Raw genomic sequence first — 9,398 nt, 5'->3', positions numbered from 1 at the left:
CTTAGTAAGAGCATACCCAGGCCCCAGGAAAGTACTTGCACATGTTCATTTAAAATAATGAGGCTACTCAAGTGATCAAGTTATGTTAAAGATACACATGCGCTTTCAAGTGTATTATTGACTTCAGGCCATAGTAACAAAAAAAAAAAAAAACAACAGGATTTTAAGGTTACTATAGTAAAATGAATTAAAATCTGCACAACTCTGAGTGGTGCCTAAATCTTTCCTTCATCCCTTAGCCTAATATTTCTGGCTATTGACTGGCTATTGGCATCCAGAACTGAATATTAAGAAAATAGTCCTATGCACACACAATACAAGAGAGGACTGCATGCTCTTTCTCCCTCACATTCTTCCTATTGATATTAGAGACACTTGCTATAATGTCTAAGCAAGCCCTCCCCCCATCCTGACTTTTTTTTTCCTTCTGTCAAAGTACTTGCACTCTCTTTTCAAACAGTTTAAGTTTTGCCATTTATTCATTCATTTGGAATTTTATTTTAGGAAAGATACAAGATTTTACATTGAAACATGAGGATTTGTTATCAGTTATGTTGCTCATTTTTTCACTGAAGCATGAAAAAGTGAGCACTAAGCACAGTAAATATGTATAAGCTTCTCAGAAGTGACAGGAAAGTTACTTGTACATAGAATCATAGAATCACAGAATCATAAAATGGTTTGGGTTGGAAGGGAGCTTAAAGACCATCCTGTTCCAACCCCCTGACATGGGTAGGGACACCTCCCACTAGACCAAGTTGCCCAAAGCCCCATCTAGCCTGGCCTTGAACAGCACCAGGGATGGGGCATCCACAGCTTCTCTGGGAAACCTGTGCCAGTGCCTCACCACACTGATTGACCCAACACTGAGCTTTCTGGATATACCCATGACTGATTTGGTCTGATGTAGTCCTCTCTGACTTGGATGAGTACCAGCTGATAGCCCTGTCCTGTGTGTTGATAAAGCTGCTTCTAGTTCTGAAGGAAAAGTAAACGACTGATACTGAGAGTGCCACACAGACAGCCACTTTTTGGTACCCAGGCTGAGGCTTGCAAGGATATTTTCATATTTTAATCCAACTTAGTTGGTTTCTGATGAGAATCCAACTTTTATTTAATTTTCTGTAATCAAGCTGGAAGCCGTCCTGGCTTCACCAGTATTCAAAAATATTAATTTCTTGGGGTGGTTGCAAGAAGCTTCCAAAGTCCCCTTTCCTAAGGCACAGCTGTTGAGTATGTGAGCCAGGAACCTGCTAGTTTTAGCAGCTCTGGCAGCGGGATGGTGACCCTCAGGCCTGTCTGCTTTGGGGCTGGCGATGTGTCTGAAGAGCAGATGCAGGCATGAGCTGACTTGGGGCAAATGGCTTCCAGGTTCTGAGGACCACTGGCCTCCAACAGACCCTCCAAGAAGCCAAGTGCAGCCGAAAGTCCTTAATTTGGTAAAATTTCAGTGAAAATAAAGTGCTTGTTCAAAAGCAGTGTTGTGTGTTTTTTTTTTTTCAAGGAAATTTTGCTTCCTTGAAAGATTTCCAACCTGCACCACCAAAAAGCCCATTTATACCTTGATTTATTATAAATTCTTGGAACCCGCATCAAAAGCCTTTATAGATGGAGCTACCATTCACTTTGAGAAGAATTTATGTTGTATAACTGATTACATAACCAGAATATAATTACTTCTTCCAAAGTATACACAACAAAATCTCAGCATTTTTTCCCTATCAGTAGTTCTTGGTTATTAGAGTTTATGCAATTTTCATCTGTTCCAAGGATGATGTGATCAGGCCAGATGTTTTCAGACCTACCCCTGTTTGAGGAATATATAATAGCACGGTTGCAGGTCTGGGTTCTGTGTCATGAAAATCAGGTGACAGGAGTGCGTAGAGATCCTTTTATGCCTTCTGAGCTAGGGAAAACTGTAAGAAACAGTATGCACTAGCACTGATTTCAAAACTGGAAAACATCTATCTCCCTCCTCCCATTCCCTCCATGATATGGAAAGGGTATGACCAGATCTTTGCTGTTCTGCTTTGAAAAAATGAGTTAGTAATTCCCCCTTTCTTGACAGACCAACACCCTGACCTTTCGGTTTCATGCTTGGCTTGCTCTGACGATAAATATGTATTTCTCTTTAACAGCCTCGTCTGCTCAGGAACTGGTGAGAGGTCTGGGCTACAAAAATGTCACCCTTTTGGTGATTCTGTATCATAAGGGGAAGAAACAACCTTCCAGGTACAGGATCATGTCATTCTCCCAAGTGCCTGCTTGGGGCAACATGACCTGGTCTGTCCAGTGCTCTTCCTCCTGTGTGCCAAGTGCTTGGAGGTATTGCCACTGTTACCTGTGGCATGGGAGAGGCAGCTCACCCTGCTGTGATAAGGGCCAGGCTCTTGGGGGCATAGACAAGTGACTTAGATTATTTTTTTTAAGGAATAATTTATGATTCAGCCTCCTAATCTGGTCTGAGCATAAACTACTGAAGGCCCTCTGTGGAAAAGCAGGAGAGGGTTGTCTGCATATTATTTCACAGTCCTGAAAGAAACGTCTGACTAGATGTTTGTTGAAAGCTTAGCTTCAGAGTTCCTACCCGTGAAATGTTTATCTTCTTTAAATGACAACCTTTGAATTAGTTTTCACAAACTTAGCCCAAAGTTTGTTTGAAGGAAACTGGTATGTCATGTAAGGCGAGTATGCTGGAATGCAATAATGCAAGCTGTAGCTGGGGAGGCATGTTCATATTTGGGAGGCTGTGAAAACCAGACAGAATACAGGCGCACGTAAAGAGAAGTCATTAGAAAGCCAGTGAACAATGAGTGAACAATACCACGTTGCTCATGTAGTAACTCAGGCTTTCATTGATACTTGTTATTCACTGCTGTGACTCAGAACACAGGAAGATGCAGCGTCCAATAGAGGTAATGTCCCACAGTGAATGTGAACTTCTGCTTATTTCTGGGCTATTTATCAGTTTATCCCTTGTTCTTTCATTATTGAACACACTACACTTCTAGATTTTCACATTCATAGCATGTATGCAAGTGAAAAACAAAGTATATGCCTAGGTATTTCATCTAAATCATAGTAGCATTAAAGCTGAGTGATGAAGTACTTAACAAATACAGATGTTCAAGACAAAGCTCAAATCATAATCCAGGCCTCATGCAATAGCAGAGGTGTTCAGACCACCCAAATTTCACCACCCAACTTGGCTGGTTAAGCTAGCCAGCTAGGCTCTCCAGGTTCCCTCTGGAGTCAATGGAAAAACCGAGGCAGAGAGAGAGACTTGTTTCCAGGAGCAATTCAGTAAGTCTATATTAGGCTCCTGTTCTGAATTGCCTCTAGGAGAGCTTCTCTATTAAGGGAGTTTAGGGAGGCAAGCCAGGTAACTTAACCAGCCAGGCTGGGTGCCTGAATTGAGTAATCTGAAAATAGCTCTTGTGCTGTAGAAAACAATAGCATGTACCTTTATGTCAGCACACAGTGTCCTGTGAAGCCACAGAAAAAGTCCTGCTTCCCTCCAGTTTGTGTGTGCTCCCCAGCTTTCCAGAATTTTTTGTCCCTGGTTCCCCTACACCCCACAAGATCCAGCAGTCATCAGCTTAGCAGCCTAGAGGTACCATTCACACTGCATATGTGCTGTCTGGTAGTAGGGTAAGGGCTTTATTCCACTCCTTTTCTATATGTCTTTCTACAGAATGGTATCCTGGTATCCTATGCTGAAATAGCTGTGATTGTTTGGCATCACAGAGCTGTTTGGAAATCTCCTGATCAGACAGGAGTCTGCTGGAAGATGGGGATTCGGTGGAACTGAATGGCTCTGTTGAAATATGTCAATTTTGTCAGTGTTTTTAAAGGAAACCAGGCAAAGTGGCTAGCTGCCTGGCTTACTGGCAGGTCAGCCAGCAGGCAGGCAGGTCCTGAAAGATTTCTTCTGTTTCACCAGAACTGCCACGATGCCAGCTTGTCGCTGTGACACTGAACATACAGGATTAGCAACTTCTCAGACTTTATCACACAGTGAAATGCCTTTTTCTGGTCAGCTCTGAGCTACCTATAGCTCTTATTTGCTCCTCCCCCCTGCACTCTCTTCTCTCTTGCTACTTTGCTTACTGGAAAACCAGTTCATCTGAGGATCCATTGTTATGGTTTGTTTTGTTTTCCCTCCCCCTTGTTCTAGTGCCTCAATTATTTCCGATCTGCATGTTTATTGTTTGGAAGTGAACTCGCTTTCCTGCTCTTTCAGCCGATACTTCCTTCCAGAAGGACTATCTTTCTGGCACTTGGAGAATGTGATTTCAGCTTTGCCAACAGATGAGCTGCAGGCAGCTGCTGCTAACTCCACAGCTCCCAGCGTTGCAGTACATACTCAGACACAGCAAGGAAGGAAGGAATCAGGCATAGTTTGGATATCTTTTTATACCCCAAGAATCTTTTTTTTTTTTTTAAGGGACTTTACGTAAGATAGAATCTGGTAACAAGAAAGGAGTTGGCCAGGGCAGAGTGAAGAGTGGTTGAAGCAGTTGGCTCCTGAGCCAGAGGACCAAGATAAGCAGAGAACCAGACACATCCAGCTGGAAAGGGACACCTGGCCATCTGGGCTGGGAAAACAGTCAGCATGGTGTGATAACAACATCCCCATCCTTCTGGCTGCTGGCTATGGAGTTGGTGTGCCTCAGCCACTGTAGCATGATGGAGCCGCAGGGCTCCAGCAGGGCTTTGTCCTGGGCCAGCGTGACTCTGTTGACAGCCAGGGCAACCCATTATGTATTGAACTACAGCTTCCCATGTAGCCTGGGAGAGGCTTTGCTGGCCAGGATGCCTGTATTTTTCTTGAAATCTTCACAAAATGCGTCACTCTGACAGTAAGAACTCTCCAGAGATGAGAGCAGGAGATGTGGTGTGACATTTAGGCCAAAGTATACAAAAGCCTGATTAGATACGATTTCAGTGGAACACAATCAACCTTCCGTATCTGAAGGAAGGCAAACTATTTGTGTACCCTTCTGCCAGGCAGACCATCTGCTGGCTATTGTAAAATACGAGGAGAACCACCTTTATTAGGAGGATCACATTTTGTATTTGGGGGACCAAATGGCAAACACCCTGCTCCTGTTCTGTCTCTCACCTTTGCCTTATTCATCTTGCAATGAAATGATGTAAATGTGTGCAGGAAAAGTGTTGGCAGCTGTGTATCTGTAATGCCTATCTCAACGTGCAATGTTATTATCTACAATCCATTACTTTTTGATTCTTTTCTCTCTGCCAGGAGTTCAAGGAAAGAAAATCCATTCCATTCTGAATAAAATAACAGGCAACCCCAATTTAGTGGAGATCTCATCAGTTCACCCAGGCACACAGTGTTAGAAAATTATATAGGGAAAGATGTCCATAATAAATCATCTTAGGCTTTTGTGACTATGGTGTATTTATAATGATGACAATGATATTACATACATGCAGAGTACCTTTCATCCAGTAGGCTCCCACACTTTACAAAAAAAAAAAAAAAATATATATATATATATATACCATAAATATATGTATATAATTATATATATAACTTATAATGTCATGCCTGTGCAACATCAAAATACATTATTTTAAAGCAGCTTTGACTTAGAAGCCTCAAAAGTACCAATGGCTTCTTGTTAAAACTGGAGACCTTACAAAAAAAAAAAAAAAAAATCCGCTCTGATGCAAGATAAATTCTTTGCAATCCCATTCTTTCAGAGACTGAGTTTGTGAGAAACCAATTATATTCCAGCCTCCATCCCTGAAAGCACTTAAATGCACACTGTACTTGGCAAATGTGCATCACCCATTTGAATGCAACACATTAGCTGAAGATAAGCGTGTGCTTAAAAGTTCCCTGGACTAAAATAAGGAAGCTTCATTTCTTGGAGATTCAAACTCTCAGCAAAGAGGGAGGAGAGGCAGGGAGTCTGTTCATTGGTTCTCAGATTTAAACCTATTGGTTGTTGCTACAACTAAAGAAAAATGCAACAAATCTTGGCAAGAAAATTAGTTTGCTGTGCTAGCTGGAAATACTTGCATTTTTATCCTGAAAATAAATATTCTGAATGCATTAATGCTTTTGTGTGTCATCCTGCTTGTGTGATGTGAAATGGAGACTATGTGAGCATGCATAGGGCGGCTTGATTTAAAACCTCAGGCTGTTTCCCTTGTGTTCATCTGTTTTCTCTGGGTTTTGGCGCAATCCGATGCATTCCAAAGCCAAAGGCTTGTTTTGAAGAGCCCTGAAGGTAAGGTCTCAGGTAGGAATGAGTTAGTAGAAGTAAATCTTAGCTGCCTTGTCCTCTCCAACTTTGTATACACTGCAGACAGGAATAGTTAGATCACCTGAAGCACCTGCATAATGTCACCATAGGAAAGAAGTACTGCCCACCCAGGATGGGGCACTGCCTCACAGAGCAGGCAGGAGTGTCTCTGCTCAGCTTGTAGTGAGTGGAAATACAGCCTAGTTTACCATACACGTGGTAAGAAGGGAGATGCCCTACCAGTCTGCATCCATGCTCCAAAACCATGGTGGAATTACAACATATACCAGCCACGCAGGAGCCATTGGAAATGGCTTAGGTAAGGATGAGGGTGCAATCATGGTAGGGAAGGCAGGACAGCCTTTCCCTGCCACCCCCGCCCCAAAGCAGAACCTGCCCCACTGCTGGTGAGGCTGAGATGCCTGTGCTGCTTTCATGCTTTCCTGAGACATGAATAAAGAAGGTTTAGCCACCGTTCATTCGAGCAGCTGTGTGTTTGCTCTCTTCTCATAAACAGGAATGGGAGGATTCCATTCCTATTTTTAAAGGGTGAACCAACCCCCAGATCTTTCCACCTCTGGGACAAGGAGATGGGAATACATCACTGAACTGAAACTGCAAGAAACATTTCAGAAGCAGTATGTCATCTCAACCCGGGGCTTGGCTGGAGCTCAGCCTAACGCCTCTGCTCCTGCTGAAGCTGTCGCGATCCTGGAGGATGCTCCTTGGCAAGATGCTGTGGTTGCAGAATGGCCCATCATGTGCTGGAAGAATGATACAGCCAACTTTGCACAGCTGCTTTCAGTAAGAAACTCTCCTCTCCACAGCATCCTGATGGTGCCTTCCCACATGAAACCCAGAACATTGTCAGCCTTTCCCATTGCGGGTTAGTTTTCAGGTATGCCTCTATTTAGAAACATTTGGCACTATGGTTTAATATTTCTTGAGTGTAGGAATGGCTGTAACTTCACAGCTGCACATTTTTAATAGGTTTGGTTTTACAGAAAGTAGTTTTATTTGGAGAGAAAAACAAAAGTAATTGGAGTTTGGCTGGGGATCTACATGGACTAAAGTGACTCGTATTTTCTTGTAGCACAAAGCTACCCAATGTAAACAGGACTAAAAAAAGCCCACAAGGAACACAGACATATTCTCTCGAAGGTTTCTTCAGCCCAGAGCTTGTAATTAAACAACAAAGGTGCACTAATAGACTTGTGTCACCCACTTAGCACACACTGATAATTCAGTCTCACCCAAACACTAATACACACAGATGTAGGAGGCTAAATTTGGAATAGCCTGACTACAGTATTTTAGAGAGCTTCACCGTCACACGTCAAATAAACACTGTTGCCAAGATGTGAGTCAAGCATCATTTTTAGTAGGCAAGCTGGACTGATCAAATGTCTGAAAAAATCAAACTTGCATAGAATTAGTTTATGAAGCTGTCTGACATTAAAACATTAAAGTGAATAATTGGCAATTGGTTAAATCACAAGCAGTGTTTTCTTGGTTCTTAGTGAGTTTGCAACTTCTGTGGCAAAACACATGATGATATTAAAGGCATTGGTTTTACAGATTTTTTTTTAGGAAAAGGGAAAAGTGGGCAGAGGGGAAAGGGGAAATGAGAAAAGAATCACAGAGCATGTCCTTGAGCCTAGAACATAACGTTGGATCTTGCATGGACCTGTAGGGTGTTAAATGATATGTAGGCGCCCCTTGGGCCTCGTTTGCAATGGGCAAACACTCTCAGCAGCATGAAGCATGCGTTGAAAATTGAAGCCTGTTGCAGAACTGGATGTGTTCAACCTTGTAAGTAACATGGCCAAGGAGGATGGTCACACATCTGTACACAGGGAACTGACCTTTCTTCCCTTTCAGGTAAGAGCTGTTTCATTTCCTTTAGAAACAAAGAATAGGGTAAAACAAGTCAAAAAATGCTGCAACTGTCAGTAAAGATGTTTAAGATGAACCCTCACATGATGATAAATATACATAGAGAAGCATGTAAATAGTCTGGGCCCCAAGCTTTGCAGATATCATCTAAGCAGAGGAAAAGCTGACCCTGCAGTTACTGGCTAGCACCAAAAAAATGCATGTGTAAAAGTGAATATATGCAGATATGTATAAAGGTTTTGCTGATTAGTTACAATTCTAATACTACATTTGTTTCAGTATTAATCTAAATCTAAGTAGATGGCTTTGGAAGAAAAAAAAAAAAAAAAAAAAAAAAGAATGAAAACTAAAGGATACGTCTTTGGTGAATCCATTTCTCCAGGAAATAGTTTAAATTTGTTGTTGTAAATATTTATACATTCGCATTGCTGAGCCAAGGAAAACTCACAAAATTAAATCTGTAGGTTTTTTTTAAGCTTTAGGTGTGGTTTATAATCTGTTCAAAAGAATGAGAACTGTAGAAACTTGTCTTTTCTTGGGGGAGATACCAGCATAAACATCATAACATCATGTTGATTTTGTGTCATTTATATTAAATTGTGTGAGCACTACACCTCCACTGTCAGCAAAATATCCTGAAACATATGAAAAGTTTTTCTGGAAAGAATTTTTCAGAAACTGATGGCATGTACAGACATTCAAGTCTCTTATCTCTCTTTTAAATGCATTACAGTGTCCTAATTGGAGGAAGTATGTAGCAGGTTGGGGGAGACCAGGCGGAGCAGAGCCCTGTCTTTAGCTCAGGGAATTTTAATCCAGCTTATTATATTATTTATAATTAGACCAACATCTGTAAATGTCAAAATCCTTTGAGAGAAGTAGGATTACCTGAGAAGGCAAATAAGGGTTCAAACAGCATTGCCCATATTGCAAATCCATGGGATAAACCTGTCCATGCAATAGGTCCCTCCTCATTTCCTGCAAGGAAAACACGCTTGCTAGCAGAGCTCCAGAGCCTACAAACCAATAAGTGCCTCCTCCAGCATTTGCAGCAGCATGATCTACTGTTGAACTGTTAGAGACTGGACTCTGCCATCTGGAGAACTTGCGGTATGTATGTGGTATCCCTTCCCTGAGAGTTATCTTGCTCTGCTCTCAGGGCACGAGAAACTTCTAGAGTCATTTCCGGGCTTTATATTTAACATTAAACACGGATGGTATCTT

This window comes from Anas platyrhynchos, chromosome 2, assembly GCF_047663525.1.
Source record: "Anas platyrhynchos isolate ZD024472 breed Pekin duck chromosome 2, IASCAAS_PekinDuck_T2T, whole genome shotgun sequence".
Taxonomy (NCBI): domain Eukaryota; kingdom Metazoa; phylum Chordata; class Aves; order Anseriformes; family Anatidae; genus Anas; species Anas platyrhynchos.
The sequence above is the reverse complement of the archived record's forward strand: the minus strand, read 5'-3'. Positions refer to the sequence as shown.